The sequence below is a fragment of the Engystomops pustulosus genome, chromosome 9 (genome assembly GCF_040894005.1).
Source record: "Engystomops pustulosus chromosome 9, aEngPut4.maternal, whole genome shotgun sequence".
In the NCBI taxonomy this organism is placed as follows: Eukaryota; Metazoa; Chordata; class Amphibia; order Anura; family Leptodactylidae; genus Engystomops; species Engystomops pustulosus.
The window spans coordinates 28,970,709-28,986,924 of NC_092419.1; the positions used below are offsets into that span (position 1 = coordinate 28,970,709).

Here is a 16,216-nt window from a genome sequence, read left to right on the forward strand (position 1 = left end):
ACCAACCCCTCATTGCTTCGTCACACTAATGGAGCAGACGGCCGTGCATGATCCTTCCGCTTCATTAATCTCTATGGGGGGGCTGACGGAAATTGCTGAGCACAGCGCTCACTGATCTCCGTCAGTTCCATAGAGATTAATGGAGCAGAACGGTCATGCGCGGCCGTCTTCTCCATTATACTGACAGAGCGACGAGGGGTCTGACAAATCCCTTGTTTTCTCGATCTGTGGGGTCCTCAGCACTGAGACCTCCACTGATCAGAAAGTTAGCGATTGCGTTCGTGATATAACCCCTTTGAGTGGATGCAAATTGCTGCGCTATCATAATATGATATAATATGATATAATATGATATGGTGCAACTTCCTACGTCTCAGACACAAAGTACCTCATGGATGTCCATAGATAGGAGCCAGAATTATTACATTCATAGCTTCCTGCCAAACAAATCACAGTACAATAATATACACTATATAAATATACACTTACATTATTGTAATGTAAAATACAGAGCCTAAAACAAACTATTATAATTAATTAGGAATTTAAAAGGCTTGACAATTAATAATAAACACAAAAATCAATCTTCCCTGACCGGGAATCGAACCCGGGCCGCGGCGGTGAGAGCGCCGAATCCTAACCACTAGACCACCAGGGAGACGTAGCAACGAGAGATCGAAATAGCAAGATGACCATTCACAGAGCACACAAAGTCTTATATCACCTACACTATACGCTGGACTGTTAAATATTTCGGACATTTGAATTCTGTGAGATTTTCAAAAATTAAAAAAAAAAATAAATGAAAATATAAAAACAAAAAATTCATCGTCCCTGGGTGGGCTCGAACCACCAACCTTTCGGTTAACAGCCGAACGCGCTAACCGATTGCGCCACAGAGACGAGATGCTTGTCTGCAGCCCGCACTCTAGGTTTTCACGATGCGTCATGCACACGCCCACACCTACCGCCTATTGCTGAGTTCGTGTGAGAGGGATCGCCACACACAGCCGTACGACGACATTCACTCGGCTTTCACCACAGTTTAGTTGTGCAGACAGCGCCATCTGCTGCCTCTACCAAACATCGCGACGTTTCTGGCATCAGGGATAGCAGCCGTCCACGCGCTGGCAGCGCCATCTAGTGCCCGAAAGGGTAACTGCACCAAGCCCGGCGACGAGATCCGTTGTACAACATGGTAGTGTCACATCACAGTCTATGACGTCACGGCATGCGGTTGTGACCTTTTAACCCTTTATTCTGTAAGTACTGGCAGAATCCTAGTTATCCGACTATAGAAAAGGGGGCTGCTATGTATCTACCCTTTGGTAACTTACCACAGCAGCCATGGACTGAAGCAGCTGAGTATGACATGGCATTGCACACAATTCACACAACGGATTTTGGAATTTGGAACTACATGTGAGGCCCCCAATTCCATAGCTCCCAACCGTCCCGATTTTGACGGGACTTTCCCGTTTTTCGTACCTCTGCCCCGCGTCACGGGCAGCTATGATATTGTCACGGATTCTCCCCCCAGGTCCCGCTGTGTCCCGCTGCTGTGTCCGCATAGTAAATACTTTGAAAGTCTGAACTCACAGTACAGAATGGCTTCTACAGACATCGGGAGGGAATCCTTTTCAGAGAAGTGTCGGGCTTAGCGCAGAGCAGGGACCACGTCATCAGCTTCAGATCTGTCCATATATGGTCACTGCATCTCCTAGGGTTCCCCAGAGCAGACATCGGGCAGGGAATCCTTTTCAGAGAAGTGTCGGGCTTAGTGGAGAGAGCAGGGACCACGTCATCAGCTTCAGATCTGTCCATATATGGTCACTGCATCTCCTAGGGTTCCCCAGAGCAGACAATGGGAGGGAATCCTTTTCAGAGAAGTGTCGGCTTAGTGGAGAGAGCAGGGACCACGTCATCAGCTCAGATCAGCATCTGTCCATATATGGTCTCCAGGGCTTCCCCAGACACAAGCTCTTTATATAATTAAATTAAATAAAGTTTTGGCCAGGCTGAGATTCGAACCTGGGACCCTCTGCACCATAGACAGGAGCCTAACTAACTGAGCTATAAGCCCAGTGATAGAGAGCTGAGGATTTCTGGTAAGTAAGACATGTTATCTGCCATTTACACTGTGACACAGACTAATGCACTGATATATAGAGAGGGATCTTCTCAGAGGTTATTATTGTAATTATTGAGACTATTATTATTATTATTATTATTATTATTATTATTATTATTATTATTATAAATTTTATTATTATGGAGATGATTATTAATAATGGTAAAAATAATAATAATCATCTCAATAATAATAATAATAATAATAATAATAATAATAATAATAATAATAGTCTCAATAATTACAATAATCTGAGAAGATCCCTCCCTATATACCAAGGCAGTATATAGTTCTTAGTTACCAAAATTCTCCACTTGTTAATCACTGAGGTTATAGCTCAGTGGGTTGAGGCGCTGTGTTATTATTGTACATGGACACTGCAGGTTCTGGGTTCAAATCCCAATGAGGATAATATTTTTTTTTTTTTTTAAATTATGATTTTTATTATTTTTAATATGGCTAAAATTTGGGGCGTGGCCAGGGAGTGATTGGGGGTGTGGCTTAGGGGGTTCGCCGCGGCACGCTACGCGTGCCGCCATTTTGTCCCTCTTTCCTTTTCCCAAATGTTGGGAGGTATGCCAATTCCCCCCATAGTGCCCCCCCATCTCCTCTTCATTCTATAACGCCCTATTTCCCCTCACTTTGTGGCCCCATTAGATTTTGCCCAACAACTGACCTCATATCGACTCCTTCCACTCTGCCTCTTATTTTGGCCCTTCACCTCCAATTCATGCTGTGGCCTCTCACATTGTGACCCCCAGCTCCCCCTAATATTGTGTTCCCCAGCTCCCTGTCACATTGTGGCCCCCCCACAATGTCCCCCCCCCCCCTAAAATTGTGGCCACCTCATATTGTGCCCCCCCCGCCAGCTCCTCCATTTTGGGAAATTTGATCTCTGTAGTGGGGTCATGTTCCCTCCTCTCACAGCGCGGCCTTTCTCTTCTCTTTCTCCTCTGTAAGCTTTCGTCACATTTAATTCTTGCTGTTATAACTCTGTCCATTACATTCAACCAAGGGATTGGATGAGGACGGGATTTGGGGGAAACAATTCTATATATCATCAATATAATTTAGGTGTAAACGGCATCCAGACCCTTCTTGAAGCTCTCCGCTGTCCTCTGCGCTACATTTTGGTCACTTTTTATTCCATTTTTATGTGATGTAAAATGATGTAAAAGTCGCGTTTCGCACCCATCCAACTTCTCATCAGGACCGCGTGGCCTAATGGATAAGGCGTCTGACTTCGGATCAGAAGATTGAGGGTTCGAGTCCCTTCGTGGTCGAGGTTTTTTTTTTCTTTTTTATTGTTTTTTAATATATAAAACAAACATTTTACATTTCAATTTTAAATGTATATACGTATATTACTACTTTCATTGGTCTTACATTATCCCAAACCCTTCCCTCCCCCCTCACCCACTGGCTGCAACTGGCTTCCATTATTCCTTGACTTGCACTTCACTGTAGAACACTTCAATTTCCTTTCTGGAGAATATTTTATTTACTATAGGGAGCCAAACTAATTTCCGTTATGTTGGTTTATTCTTTTTATATTCGTAATTCTTTTCTAGCCTCTTAAAATACAGAAATTCTTTCCACTTTCTCCTCACCTGTGTTAATGTAGGTAGATGTGTGGAGAGCCATTCTGTCGACAATATCTTTTTAACCGCCATTATCAATAAATCCACCAACTCCTTCTTCTGCCTAGTGGTGCTTCCATCATAATGCTGAAAGATGCCCCTCCACTCATCGATCTCCACATATTCCCCTACTACAAAGTTAATACACAGAGATGTTAGTTTCCATAAATTTTTCATAGACAAACAATGGGGCTCATTTACTAAGGGCCCCGTGGAAGACACTTTCGTCGGACATCCTGACCATTACCATTTTGCACCGCTATGACAAGGATTTTGCAGCAATCGCTTCGGCTTTCATGCGACAGAAATCGGAGGGCGGGCCGTCGGACGATCCGCCGGATTCTGACAAACCGCGGAATTTAAAGGATTATTCTGGGAATATGAACTTCTGATACAAAAACCCATAATGCTATAAATAAATAAATGTAACAAAACTTAATGTCATTAGTCACATAATGGAGCTTAAATTGTTTGGTTTTATGATTCACAAAATTTTATGGGCTCTCCAAAGTTATCACCAAGATGGCTACCACTGGAAACTACAAGTCCCAAGATCCTTTAGTTCTCAGTAACCCCTCCTACCTTTCATGCTCTGCTCCCAGTGATGATCTAACAGGTTTTCTTGCTCTGCTACTGCAACACCCTCGCCGATGCAATGGCGAGGTAGTGCTTGCGAATACGTCCCATCTGTAGGTAACACCACATTACACTACATGGTCCTTATAGGATCAAGGGGAAATTGCAGTGGTTAATCCTGCCTGGCAAGGCAGATGTTAATCTGTGATGTAATTATGTCAACCAATGTCTGTGTTACATCCTGTGCTCTGTAAGCTGAGATGTGATTGGAGGAGCAGCCACCACCTGACCAAAGGGAGGTAATAAAACCTCTGGCCAGGAATGTTCTAGAGAAGTCTCTCCCAAGAGAGAGAAGAGAGCAGTCTCTCCCAGAAGGGAGAATAGACCGGTCCTAGTCAGGCCCTCTGGGTCTGCAGGACGCAAGCAGAGTGTAGTTAGCTGAGCAGTAGCTCAGAGACTCTAGTATACCAGACCAGTGCAGGAAGAGCCTAGCCCCTGCCTGAAGTGGAAGCTAAGACTAGAGGTAGTGTAGTGAGGAAAAGGGGTATCATTCCTACCTTCAAGGGTGATACCTGAAGAGTTCCAGGACCGAGCTGAAGCATCCTCTAAGGACACAGCTGCCTCCCAGCCTGCCCTATACATCCAGGCTGGTGAACTACATCCTGTGGCTCCCTCCAAATACCTCTCCAGTACTCCACCATCTTGTTAAAGGCATGTTGCTGATGTTCCTGCGGTTCCAATAAACGAACTGTAAGTTGTTTTCTTCAACTTCTGTCTCCGTCTGGTCCCTGCTACTACCACTACCCTCATCACCGGCACCCTGTCCATCACCCAGAGACTCACACTCGGGACATTAAGGGGTTGCCCCAGGGAGATCCGCTATAGCAGCCGCTCCCTCATCTTTTCTTGCCAACACCACCCTGCTGGAGACCTGCCAAGCTGTAGGACAGCCCTCCGGTTCCCCTGTACCAAGCACCGTGACAATAGCGTGCTTAGGCCGCAACCGCCAGCCACTCCGGTACCGCGGGCCCCGGCTGTCTCCAGGCCTCACCTCAAGGGCTAGGCCCCGGTGGGGGATGTTGCACTACCATAGTAATGATGTGTAACTGCAACCAACCAACTACAGTCAAACATAGTGATAATCACATGACCTGCCCAGGCAGGTGCAGGACATGTGATGTGGACATGTGACCAGCGGCCATCTTCTGTCCTGTGTTTGCTCTGCAACGGACCGTGCGGAGGAAATTAACGGAGTGATTAAAGGGCCAGTAGCATTTAAATTCATCATTACAGGGAATGTCATCAGCATTTTTCTGCTAATGGGAGCAAAATTTTAAATAACTAATTACATATAAGCTTATATTTTAAGGACCCATTTGTATATGAATTATGCTGATTCCTGGAATACCCCTTTAAAGGTAACCTACCACCACGATTTTACCTATAAAGGTTGATCGGTTGGAAGGTGAATGAATGGGACGTGAGGATAGCCTACTCCTAGCATTGCATCTACGGCGCACAGCTCCTCCACGCCCCAGTAGCCGCTTAAAAAAATGTACATATCCGCCGATTAAAGTTTTCATAAAGATAGCCGGGATGTGAGGATTAGCCCAAAAAAGGGCTATCCTCACGTCCCATTCATCCACCTACCACCCTATCTACCGTTATAGGTAGAATCGTGGTGGTAGGTTACCTTTAACTTCAAAATTGTGTCGCAAGCCAAGCACTTACATGCACCGGGAGGAAGATGGTGAACTCTGGCGGACCTGAGCGGGGAAGCGACAGATGCAGGAAATCGGGCGCACCATCTAAGTGAATCGCGGCACAGCACATTCCAGACGGACAATGCACTTTTGGGAACTCCGAGGGACCTGGTAAGTAAATGTGCCCCAATGTGTGAGATCTGCCTTGGTTTTTCCACATTTTGGGCATTCATTCTTATACTCAATAGATTTACTCTGAAAGGGCTTGTTAAAGGCCCAATATGCCCTAATTCCTATCATCCACTGCATTTCTCTCAACATCTCAGAACCGGTGGCTTTCTGTGTATCTCTCCATTCCTTTAACAATCTTCTTCCAACCTCCTTTCTGGTTAATTCATTACCAATCTCTGCCTTCCATTTTTTTGCTCCTCCCCTGAAACGCATCTTCTTCTTTCTGGCTAATACCTTTCCTAATTCCCGCTATGGACGGATTCCCGATCCTGCCCGTTAGGAGTTTCAGAAATTGTTTTTGACTTTCCCCAACCACTGCATATCTTCCCTCTTTCCCAATATTCCCCCTCTCTGTAGGTAGTGCAAGAAATGAGAATCCACTATTTCATGTTCAATTTTTATTCTATTTTTATCTTAAAGGTTTTTAATTTCCTTTTTTCTTTATCAAAAATATCTGATACTTTAGAAATTCCCTTTTCCTCCCATTCCTTTATCCAATTCTTTGGCCCCTTCCATTTCTTCATCTCCAGCACTTCACGGATGGATAGGAATTCTGATATCTCAACTGGCAGGCCAAACCTTCTACATAATATTTTCCATACCACCCTTGTGTCCCTCAATAATAGTAATAGTAATAATAATTTCCCTTCTTTGCTCTTTTCTTGTGCATAAATAAACTTAATGAGATGAGATCGACCGTATTTTTCGGACTATAAGGCGCACAAAAAATCCCTTTATTTTTTCAGAAATCAAAGGTGCGCCTTATAGTACAGTGCACCTTATATATGAACTGTACTTACAGACAACAGCTGCCTTGAACTGTGCACAGGTCTGCCACCTGCTGGTCATTCATCCTTATAATCAGTTGCGCCTTATAATCCGGTGCGCCTTATATATGAACCTAGACCAGTGATGGCGAACCTTTTAGTGGCCGAGTGCCCAAAAAGCAACCCAAAACCCCCCTTACTTATCGCGAGGTGCCAACCAAAAATGAAAGCAGTAACTTACTGCTCCCTGTTCTTCAACGATCATATTGGCCTCCTCAAGACAGTAGAAAAATGGAGAATCGTGGGCCCAGCAGAAGGTCTTCCAAAGATCATTCGGCCCTGTCTATTCATTCTTCCTTTTCTTACAGTCCCAAGTAGCAAAATAAGTATCAAAATATGACTGAAAGCAGCATCTTTTAAGTTGCTTGGAACTGTTTGGTGTGCTTGGGCGATGGCCCAGATGCCCACAGAAAGGGCTCTGAGTGCCATCTCTGGCACCCGTGCCATAGGTTAGCCACCTCTGACCTAGACTTTTAAACAGGAATTTATTGATGGTACGTTATAATATGATGCGCCTTATAATCCGGTGTGCCTTATAGTCTGAAAAATACTGTACTATAAAAGAGTCTACTTTATTTGTTGATGTATACTAGAAAGTAAGTTTTGTTTTGTCTTTTACCTCAATTGAAACCAAAGACACAATAGTATTTCCTGTTTCAATGTAATGGCCTAATGGATAAGGCGTCTGACTTCGGATCAGAAGATTGAGGGTTCGAGTATCTTCGTGGTCGATGAGTTAATAGAGTGCTATCTTTTGAATTTGATTAAACGAGTAGAAGTTAGGATTCCTTAGCCGTCCATTCCTTAGCCGTGTCTCTACTGTATTTGTTGATGTATACTAGAAAGAAAGTTTTGTTTTGTCTTTTACCTCAAATGAAACCAAAGACACAACAGTATTTCCTGTTTCAACGTAAAGTCCACAGAGCCTACAATCAGGACCGCGTGGCCTAATGGATAAGGCGTCTGAGTTCTGATCAGACGATTGAGGGTTTGAGTCCCTTCGTGGTCGATGAGTTAATAGAGCGCTGTCTAAGTGATATCTTTTGAATTTGATTAAACGAGTATAAGTTAGCGTTTACATTGACTCATGTAAGAAAGCTTGCTTTGCCAAAAACTAGCTGCCAGAAGTGGGATTTGAACCCACACCTCCATTTGGAGACCAGAACACCCATGTTGGGGGAAGAATTTGCTCTTGAGTCTGGCGCCTTAGACCACTCGGCCATTCTGACATACTGGCCAAGACATTTTAGTTAGAGATGAGCGAACATACTCGCCAGCTCGAGAAAATGGCATCTCCCGCCGTTGTGATTTTTGGCGGCCAGAAACAGAGCCAATCACAAGCCAGGAGACTCTGCACTCCACTCAACATGATGTGGTACCCTTACACGTCGATAGCAGTGGTTGGCTGGCCTGATCAGGTGACCCTGGAATAGACTAGCCCCTGCCCGCGCTGCTTGGATCATTCTCTGTCTGGATGCCGCTAGGGAGAGAGCTGCTGCTGGTCAGGGAAAGCGTTAGGCTGTTCTATTAGAATAGTGTTAGGCAGGAGTGATTCTAAAAGAACCCAACAGCCCTTCTTAGGGCTACAATAACGTTTTATTTTACTTTTTTTTTGTTTGCTTGTGGCTGGGCTTGCTGGCATTAGTAGTGCAGCTAGTACCATATTGTGAGTAATTTGCAGGGAGACTTGTGTTTAGCTCTTAGTGACACACATATCCACCTCAAACACCGAAGTGGGACAATTTATTAGGGGTTTGATTTGAATTAGGCAGAGTCTGCTGATTCTTTTTTTTTTTTACGTTTATTTCTTTTTATAACTCAAAGTAATCTGGAAAAACAGTGTGCTTTCAGTGTAGGCTAGAAAATAGCCATAGGAGAACCCCAACGGCTTATTTAGGCCTACAATAGCGTTATATTTTCCTTTTTTTTGGTTTGCTTGTGGCTGGGCTTGCTGCCATTAGTAGTGCAGCTAGTACCATATTGTGAGTAATTTTCAGGGAGACTTGCAACCGTTGTGTTTAGCTCTTAGTGACACACATATCCACCTCAAACACCAAAGTGGGACAATTTGGACAATAGGGGTTTGATTTGAATTAGGCACAATCTGCTGATTTATTTTTTTTACGTTTATTTCTTTTTATAACTCAAAGTCATCAGGCACAGCACAAAATCCAGTTGTGTGCTGTCAGTGTAGGTTAGAAACTAGCCATAGCAATAGGATAGCATCGTTTTGTTTAAAAAAAAAAACAAAAAAAAAAATTTAAAGTTTACATTTTAATTTGGAAAATGTTTAACCCGAGGGCTAGGGGTAGAGGACGAGGGCATGGACGTGGGCGTCCAACTACTGCAGGGGTCAGAGGCCGTGGTCCTGGGCGGGGTGAGACACCACCTGCTGATGAGGGAGCAGGGGAACGCCGCAGAACTACACTCCCTAGGTTCATCATGTCTCAAGTTACTGGGACTCGTGGTAGAGCACTGTTGAGGCCAGAACAGTGCGAAGAGGTGATGTCGTGGATTGCGGACAATGCTTCTAGCCATTTGTCCACCAGTCAGTCTTCCACGCAGTCCACCCATGTCACCGAAATCAGCACTCCTCCAGCTCCTCCACCTCAGCCTCCTTCCCCCCAGTCGGCCCCCTCCCAGCAAAATTTGGCATTTGAACCGGCATACTCTGAGGAACTGTTTTCTGGACCCTTCCCACAGTCACAAACCACTTGTCCGGTTGCTGCTGAGCTATTTTCCGATGCCCAGGTTTTCCACCGGTCGCAGTCTGTGGGTGATGATGACATTATTGACGTAGTGGAAGAAGTGTGTAAAGAGGTATCGGACGATGAGGAGACACGGTTGTCAGACAGTGGTGAAGTTATTGTCAGGGCAGGAAGTCCGAGGGGGGAGCAGACTGAGGGATCAGAGGATGATGAGGTGACAGACCCAAGCTGGGTTGATAGGCCGGGTGAACACAGTGCTTCTGGAGACGGCGGCGAGTCCTATAGCAGAACAGGTTGGAAGAGGCAGTGGTGGGGCCAGACGGAGAGGCAGGGCCAGAGCTGGTGCATCAGCGCCAAATGTTTCCCGTAGTCAAGCTCCCGTGGCGAGGGCTAGATTTTCAGAAGTCTGGAGGTTCTTTAAAGAAACACCGGATGACCGTCGGACTGTGGTGTGCAACCTGTGCCAAACCAGGATCAGCAGGGGTTCCACCACTACTAGCTTAATTACCACCAGTATGCGCAGGCATATAAATGCTAAACACCCCACTCAATGGCACCAAGCTCGTTCACCTCCGGCCGGGCACACCACTGCTCCTTCCCCTGTGTCATCTGCTAGTCAGCCCCCTGCCCAGGACCTCGGCCCAAACACCTCCCGTGCGAAAACCCCATCTTCGCCTCCACGATCCTCCACAGCATCCACCAGCGTTCAGCTCTCCATACCCCAGACGCTGGAGCGCAAAAGGAAGTATAGTGCTACCCACCCACACGTCCAAGCCCTCAACGTCCACATCTCCAAACAGCTTAGCCTGGAGATGCTGCCCTATAGGCTGGTAGAGACCGAGGCCTTTCGAAACCTCATGGCGGCGGCCGCCCCTCGGTATTCGGTCCCCAGCCGCCACTACTTTTCCCGATGTGCCGTCCCAGCCCTGCACAAGCACGTGTCAGACAACATCATCCTTGCCCTGACCAACGCCGTTTCTGACAAGGTCCACCTGACCATGGACACGTGGACGAGTGCTGCCGGGCAGGGCCACTATATATCGCTGACGGCACATTGGGTTAACTTGGTGGAGGCTGGGACCCAGTCTGACCCTGGGGCTGGTCATATACTGCCGACGCCGAGGATTGCGGGGCCTACCTCGGGCCAGGTCTCAAAGGCCTACTATGCCTCCTCCTCCCACCCCTCCTCCACCTCCTCCTCCGAATTACCATCCGTGGGCATGGCGCCATCAGTCGGTAGCTCTAGGCACAGCAGCAGTGCCGTCGCTAAGCGACAGCAGGCGGTGCTCAAACTGCTGAGCCTAGGCGATAAAAGGCACACGATAAAAGACTGATCTGTGGCTGGCACCGCTGAACCTGAAGCCAGGCATGGTTGTGTGTGACAACGGCCGTAACCTGGTGGCGGCTCTGCAACTCGGCAGACTGACACATTTGCCATGCCTGGCCCATGTGTTAAATCTCATAGTTCAGCGTTTCCTCAAGACATACCCCAAACTGTCTGATTTGCTGACGAAGGTGCGCCGCATCTGTGCGCATTTCAGGAAGTCCAGCACAGATGCTGCCACTCTCAGGGCAGCGCAGCGCCGCCTCCAACTGCCCGCTCACCGACTGTTGTGCGACGTACCCACGAAGTGGAATTCAACATTAACCATGTTATCCAGAGTTTACCAGCAGCGCAGAGCGATTGTAGACTGCCAGATGTCAACTTCCACCAGAACTGGTAGTCAGGTCAGTCAGCTTCCTCAAGTCTACAATGAGGAGTGGACGTGGATGTCTGATATCTGTCAGGTGCTGAGTAACTTCGAGGAGTCAACACAGATGGTCAGTGGCGATGCCACCATCATCAGCCTCACCATCCCGCTGCTTGGCCTGTTGAAAAACTCTCTGGTCAGCATGAAGTCGGAAGCTTTGCGCTCGTCACAAGAGACGTGGGAAGAAGATTCCCTTGTTGATAGCCAAAGCACCCTCAGGTCTGTTTCTCAGCGCATATCGGAGGATACATCATACTGTATTCTTGTTCCACAACAAAATAAATTCCTTCAAGTCTTTTTTAGATTGTCAGGGAGAACTCTAAATGCAGCGATCTGCCCCCTTATGTAATCAACTTCAGCTTACTCTAGCGTCAAGGTCAGAACAGAACACAAAGTGATAACACAGCTCAGACAGAGCCCTAGATTTTTGGAGAACTTCAGCGTCAAGGCCATGTACATGTCTTCACAAGACAAAACGCAGCTCCAACAGCCCCCACCCTTCTGTTAACCCCTTAAACGCCAGAAAGCAGGTACCAGAGACATTGCAACACTTTTTATAGTAATTCTTCTCTAATTGTCGGGATCAATAAATTTTAATAATACTCAAACAAACAACATCCCTCACTCCAAGACCCTAGCAGAGGCCCGAAACGGTGAAATATCACCAGCCGGCATTTGTTTTCAAACGTCTGCTCAGAATCCCGAGGGGGGGTTCAGCTGTTATCCTACAAAGCCCCACAACCAGCCTTTATGGCTGCCAACAGCAATCAACTTTCAGGGACTTGAAAGGAATATAACTTAAAATGGCCGCCACTGAAAAATAAACCGACTTAAGATGGCCGCCACTGAAGAATGGTAGGGCGTGTCATCTTCTCTAACCACCAGATACAGGGGTGGAGTCTGGATTACAGGGGCCATTTTTCACTCCAAGGAAAATATAATTGAATCTATTTTTCTCAAATTCTTTCCACATCAAAAACTTTGAAATGTCCCTTATCACCTGTCTCTTTCTTAAACGGCACTCTGAAGGATCCCGGTCACTCTGTCCTGGTCCGTCAGTCAAAGTTAGAGGTTCTCAGAGTCTGTTTGCATGTTTACAAGTTGTACAATCATCAGATCCTCTAACACATCCCAAAACTCTCAAACCTTCATTATTACTTTTTATTTCACCGCAAACCTGTTCCATTAAATCAAATTGCACTTTTCCAACAGTCCTACTTAATTCATCCTACTTGACTCAACAACCTTCTCTCTACTTACATCAAGCCAATCTTCTGTCTACCTCATTTTTCCCTTCTTTGCACTGAACTATCGCTAGCGCACCAGTGGTTCCCTCTGGGAGGACGTCCTTTCTATTCCGAAACCACAGCATAATTTGTCCGAGACCCTTACCGTGCAGCTGCTCACGGCTTAAGGGCTGACCTTCAAGCTCACTGCGTGTCGGTTAGAGGTTTATCAGAAGGTCCCCGCTTAACTATCTCCTTTTTCTCCTAATTCCTGTCAAATCCCCAGACACCCGTTCTTTACCCGTTCTCCTATTCTGGCGGCCTATGTTTGGCGGGCAAACATCCGTCCTTTTTCTCCTTATTCTGGCGCCTATGTCTGGTGTGCAGACATCCGTCCTTTTTCTCCTAATTCTAACGGCCCATATGTCTGATCTTCACTGCGGCTTCGCTATACTCCTCTCTATATGAACTTCGAACGTCCTCCCCCTCCCTTTCTGTTCTCGCTCAGCAAAGCACATACATAGCAGCCAAGGCACTTCTCATACAGAGCTATATAACAATTCAGACCCCGATGCAGGACACCAGGTGGCTATGCATATTTACCTTCCAATCCCAGCTGTCTACAGCCACAGATATCACCACTCCCCGAGTCACAGGCAAGTCACAGGTTAACATATGTTATCTGAAACTTACCGTGATTGTGGGATGATCAGACCCAGTCGGGAAATGGTGACCCCAAGACTGCAAACGGTGCTGGAACGAGGGGGCGTCCTGGTCATCCTGATCGCGAAATCTCAGCAGTGCCTCCAATGTTAGGGTAGGATTCAAGACATCCTCTTTTAGTGTGCGTTGGTTGCGTGTTTCTAATCAATAAGCATGCGTGCACATCATAAGAAATTAATTCAGACACATTTGCTGATTTAAATCTCACTCATGCGATCATGGCCATGGCAAATCTGCACTGCTAGAACTTTATTTGGTTTCACAAAACTATATAGAAATTATGGAAGAAGCAGAAGGGGCGGAGAATTCCCAGCTCATGTGGTCTCTTAATTGGAGAACTTCCTTGCTGTTGCTTATTGACGTCAGGATTGAAGTCTTGTTGACATTCTTTAGCCTTAATTGTTTTCATTATGATCACGATGCCGGAGCCATCTTATAATGAAGTCTCTGTTACAATGATTTTAGGAAAATAGAACAAGTAGAAATGACAGGATTTGATCTATCAGCAGGTTTACCTTAACACTCTATGTATTTAATTTTTCTGGAGGGCCACCTACCCGGTCCTCTGTTTTAAACAATTTTTGGGAGTGCCACATATAGGCACTCAGTTTATTAAATTTTTCTGGAGGACCACCTACCTGCTCCTCTGGTTTGAAAACTTTTTTGGACTGCCACATAAAGGCACTATCCAAATTAAATTGTCTCCATAGCAGCCTCCACACGTCGTCCTTTTAGCTGCCTCCACACGTTGTCTCCATTGCTACCTCCACACGTCATCGCCATAGCTGCCTCCAAAAGTCGTCCATATAGCTGCCTCCATACATGGTCCCCTTATCAAACGAGCTGTGTAAGGCAGAATTTTGGGTTGTTTTCATGGCTTGCACATCAAACTTGTTAACTTTGTCGCCACCCTGCTGTGTAATCCACAAAATATACTGGCAAACTTTTATCATTTACCAATATTATTTCAGCGCTTCTTGCGCATCTGTTTACATTCCCCTCACCAGCCATATCCCAAACTTATAAGAACGCTACTACACTTGATCTTATACAAAAGGTTCTTAGAAGTGCTGTTTGGGGAGTAGCTGAGAGACAGGGGCTTGGATTGGCGAAAGCTCGCCTGGCAGCGGAGCGCCAGCTCCATCCCAAGATCCAACTAACATAGTTTTAACTGCAGCACCTTTAATCTACTACTAGTTCACTGCCTCCATACATCGTCCCCTTATCAAACGAGCTGTGTCGGGCAGAATTTTCAGGTGTTTCACCAGATACATAGTGGAACGCGACCCATCTGTCGCCGCCATGCTGGAGACCTGAAGTTGCAATCATAGCAGCGCAATATGGATGCCCCATACTGTCGCTCTTAATCATGGAACCATTTCCGAAAAACAATTAAAAATAGAACCACTATGCTATTCCATTATTCCTAGGTGAAATATTCAAACGACCCGGCCTGCTTTGAAAATTATAATTTTTTCAAAGTAAACGCTTCTGGCCCTGTTGAGGGGTGAATGGTGAACTGTTTGTCTTCTCTGTGTGTTTGTAACTTTTCTTCTTTTTCTCCTCCTGCTGGCCAGCAAACCTTTGTCTCTGTCCAATATTGTTTCACCAGACAAACCAGTTCAGCAGTCACCACTCAGCATTACCTGATCTTACCTGTGTGTGCAAAACCTGAGCAGAGGGTGAGCTGGGGTTCATAGTATCATAGTATATAAGGCTGGAAGGAGACGCAAGTCCATCAAGTCCAACCTTCAAGAATTAAATAAATATTTTATCCCCATAACCCGTGATATTTTTTCTCTCCAGAAAGTCATCCAGGCCTCTTGAACATGTACATAGAGTCGGCCATAACAACCTCCTGCGGCAGAGAGTTCCACAGTCTCACTGCTCTTACAGTAAAGAACCTTTGTCTATGGTGATGGTAGAATCGCCTCTCCTCTAGGCGTAGAGGATGCCCCCTTGTCCTGGTCACAGGCCTAGGTATAAAAAGATCTTTGGAGAGATCCTTGTACTGTCCGTTCAGGTATTTGTACATTGTAATGAGGTCTCCCCTCAGTCGTCTTTTTTCTAAACTGAATAATCCCAAATTTTGTAATCTGTCATTGTATTCTAGTCCCCCCATTCCCCTAATAATCCTGGTTGCTCTCCTCTGCACCCGTTCCAGCTCTATTATATCCTTTTTATACACTGGTGCCCAAAACTGTACACAATATTCCATGTGTGGTCTGACCAGGGATTTGTATAAGGGCAAAACTATGTCTTTATCATGAGAATCTATTCCTCTCTTGATACATCCCATTATTTTATTTGCTTTAGCAGCAGCCGCCTGGCTCTGGTCACTAAAATTAAGTTTACCATCCACCAATACGCCCAAGTCCTTTTCAGCTTCAGTTTTACTAAGTAATTGACCGTTTAGAACATAATTATACTTTTTGTTTCCATGGCCCAAGTGCATAACTTTACATTTATCTACATTAAACCTCATCAACCATTTCTCTGCCCATCCCTCAAGCTTCCACAAATCCCTCTGTAATGCTAAACTATCGACCTCAGTATTTATTACCTTACACAGCTTAGTATCATCTGCAAATATTGAAACTTGACTGTGTAAACCCACTACAAGGTCATTAATAAAAATATTAAAAAGAAGTGGCCCCAATACTGACCCCTGTGGCACTCCACTGGTAACATCAACCCAAT

General features: G+C 45.6%; 4 non-coding genes across 4 annotated transcripts; 1 reads left to right on the top strand and 3 right to left on the bottom strand.

Annotated features, from left to right (window-relative positions):
• Positions 1–586: 586 nt before the first annotated feature.
• On the bottom strand, positions 587–658 carry TRNAE-CUC (transfer RNA glutamic acid (anticodon CUC)). Its single transcript has one exon. It is a non-coding gene; the product is annotated as a tRNA-Glu (tRNA).
• Positions 659–829: 171 nt separating this feature from the next.
• TRNAN-GUU (transfer RNA asparagine (anticodon GUU)) lies at positions 830–903 on the bottom strand. The gene has a single exon. It is a non-coding gene; the product is annotated as a tRNA-Asn (tRNA).
• Positions 904–3,341: 2,438 nt separating this feature from the next.
• Positions 3,342–3,414, top strand: TRNAR-UCG (transfer RNA arginine (anticodon UCG)). The gene has a single exon. It is a non-coding gene; the product is annotated as a tRNA-Arg (tRNA).
• A 4,813-nt stretch (positions 3,415–8,227) lies between these two features.
• TRNAL-CAA (transfer RNA leucine (anticodon CAA)) lies at positions 8,228–8,337 on the bottom strand. Its single transcript has 2 exons — positions 8,300–8,337; positions 8,228–8,273 (listed from the first exon to the last, which is right to left on the bottom strand). It is a non-coding gene; the product is annotated as a tRNA-Leu (tRNA).
• Positions 8,338–16,216: the final 7,879 nt, after the last annotated feature.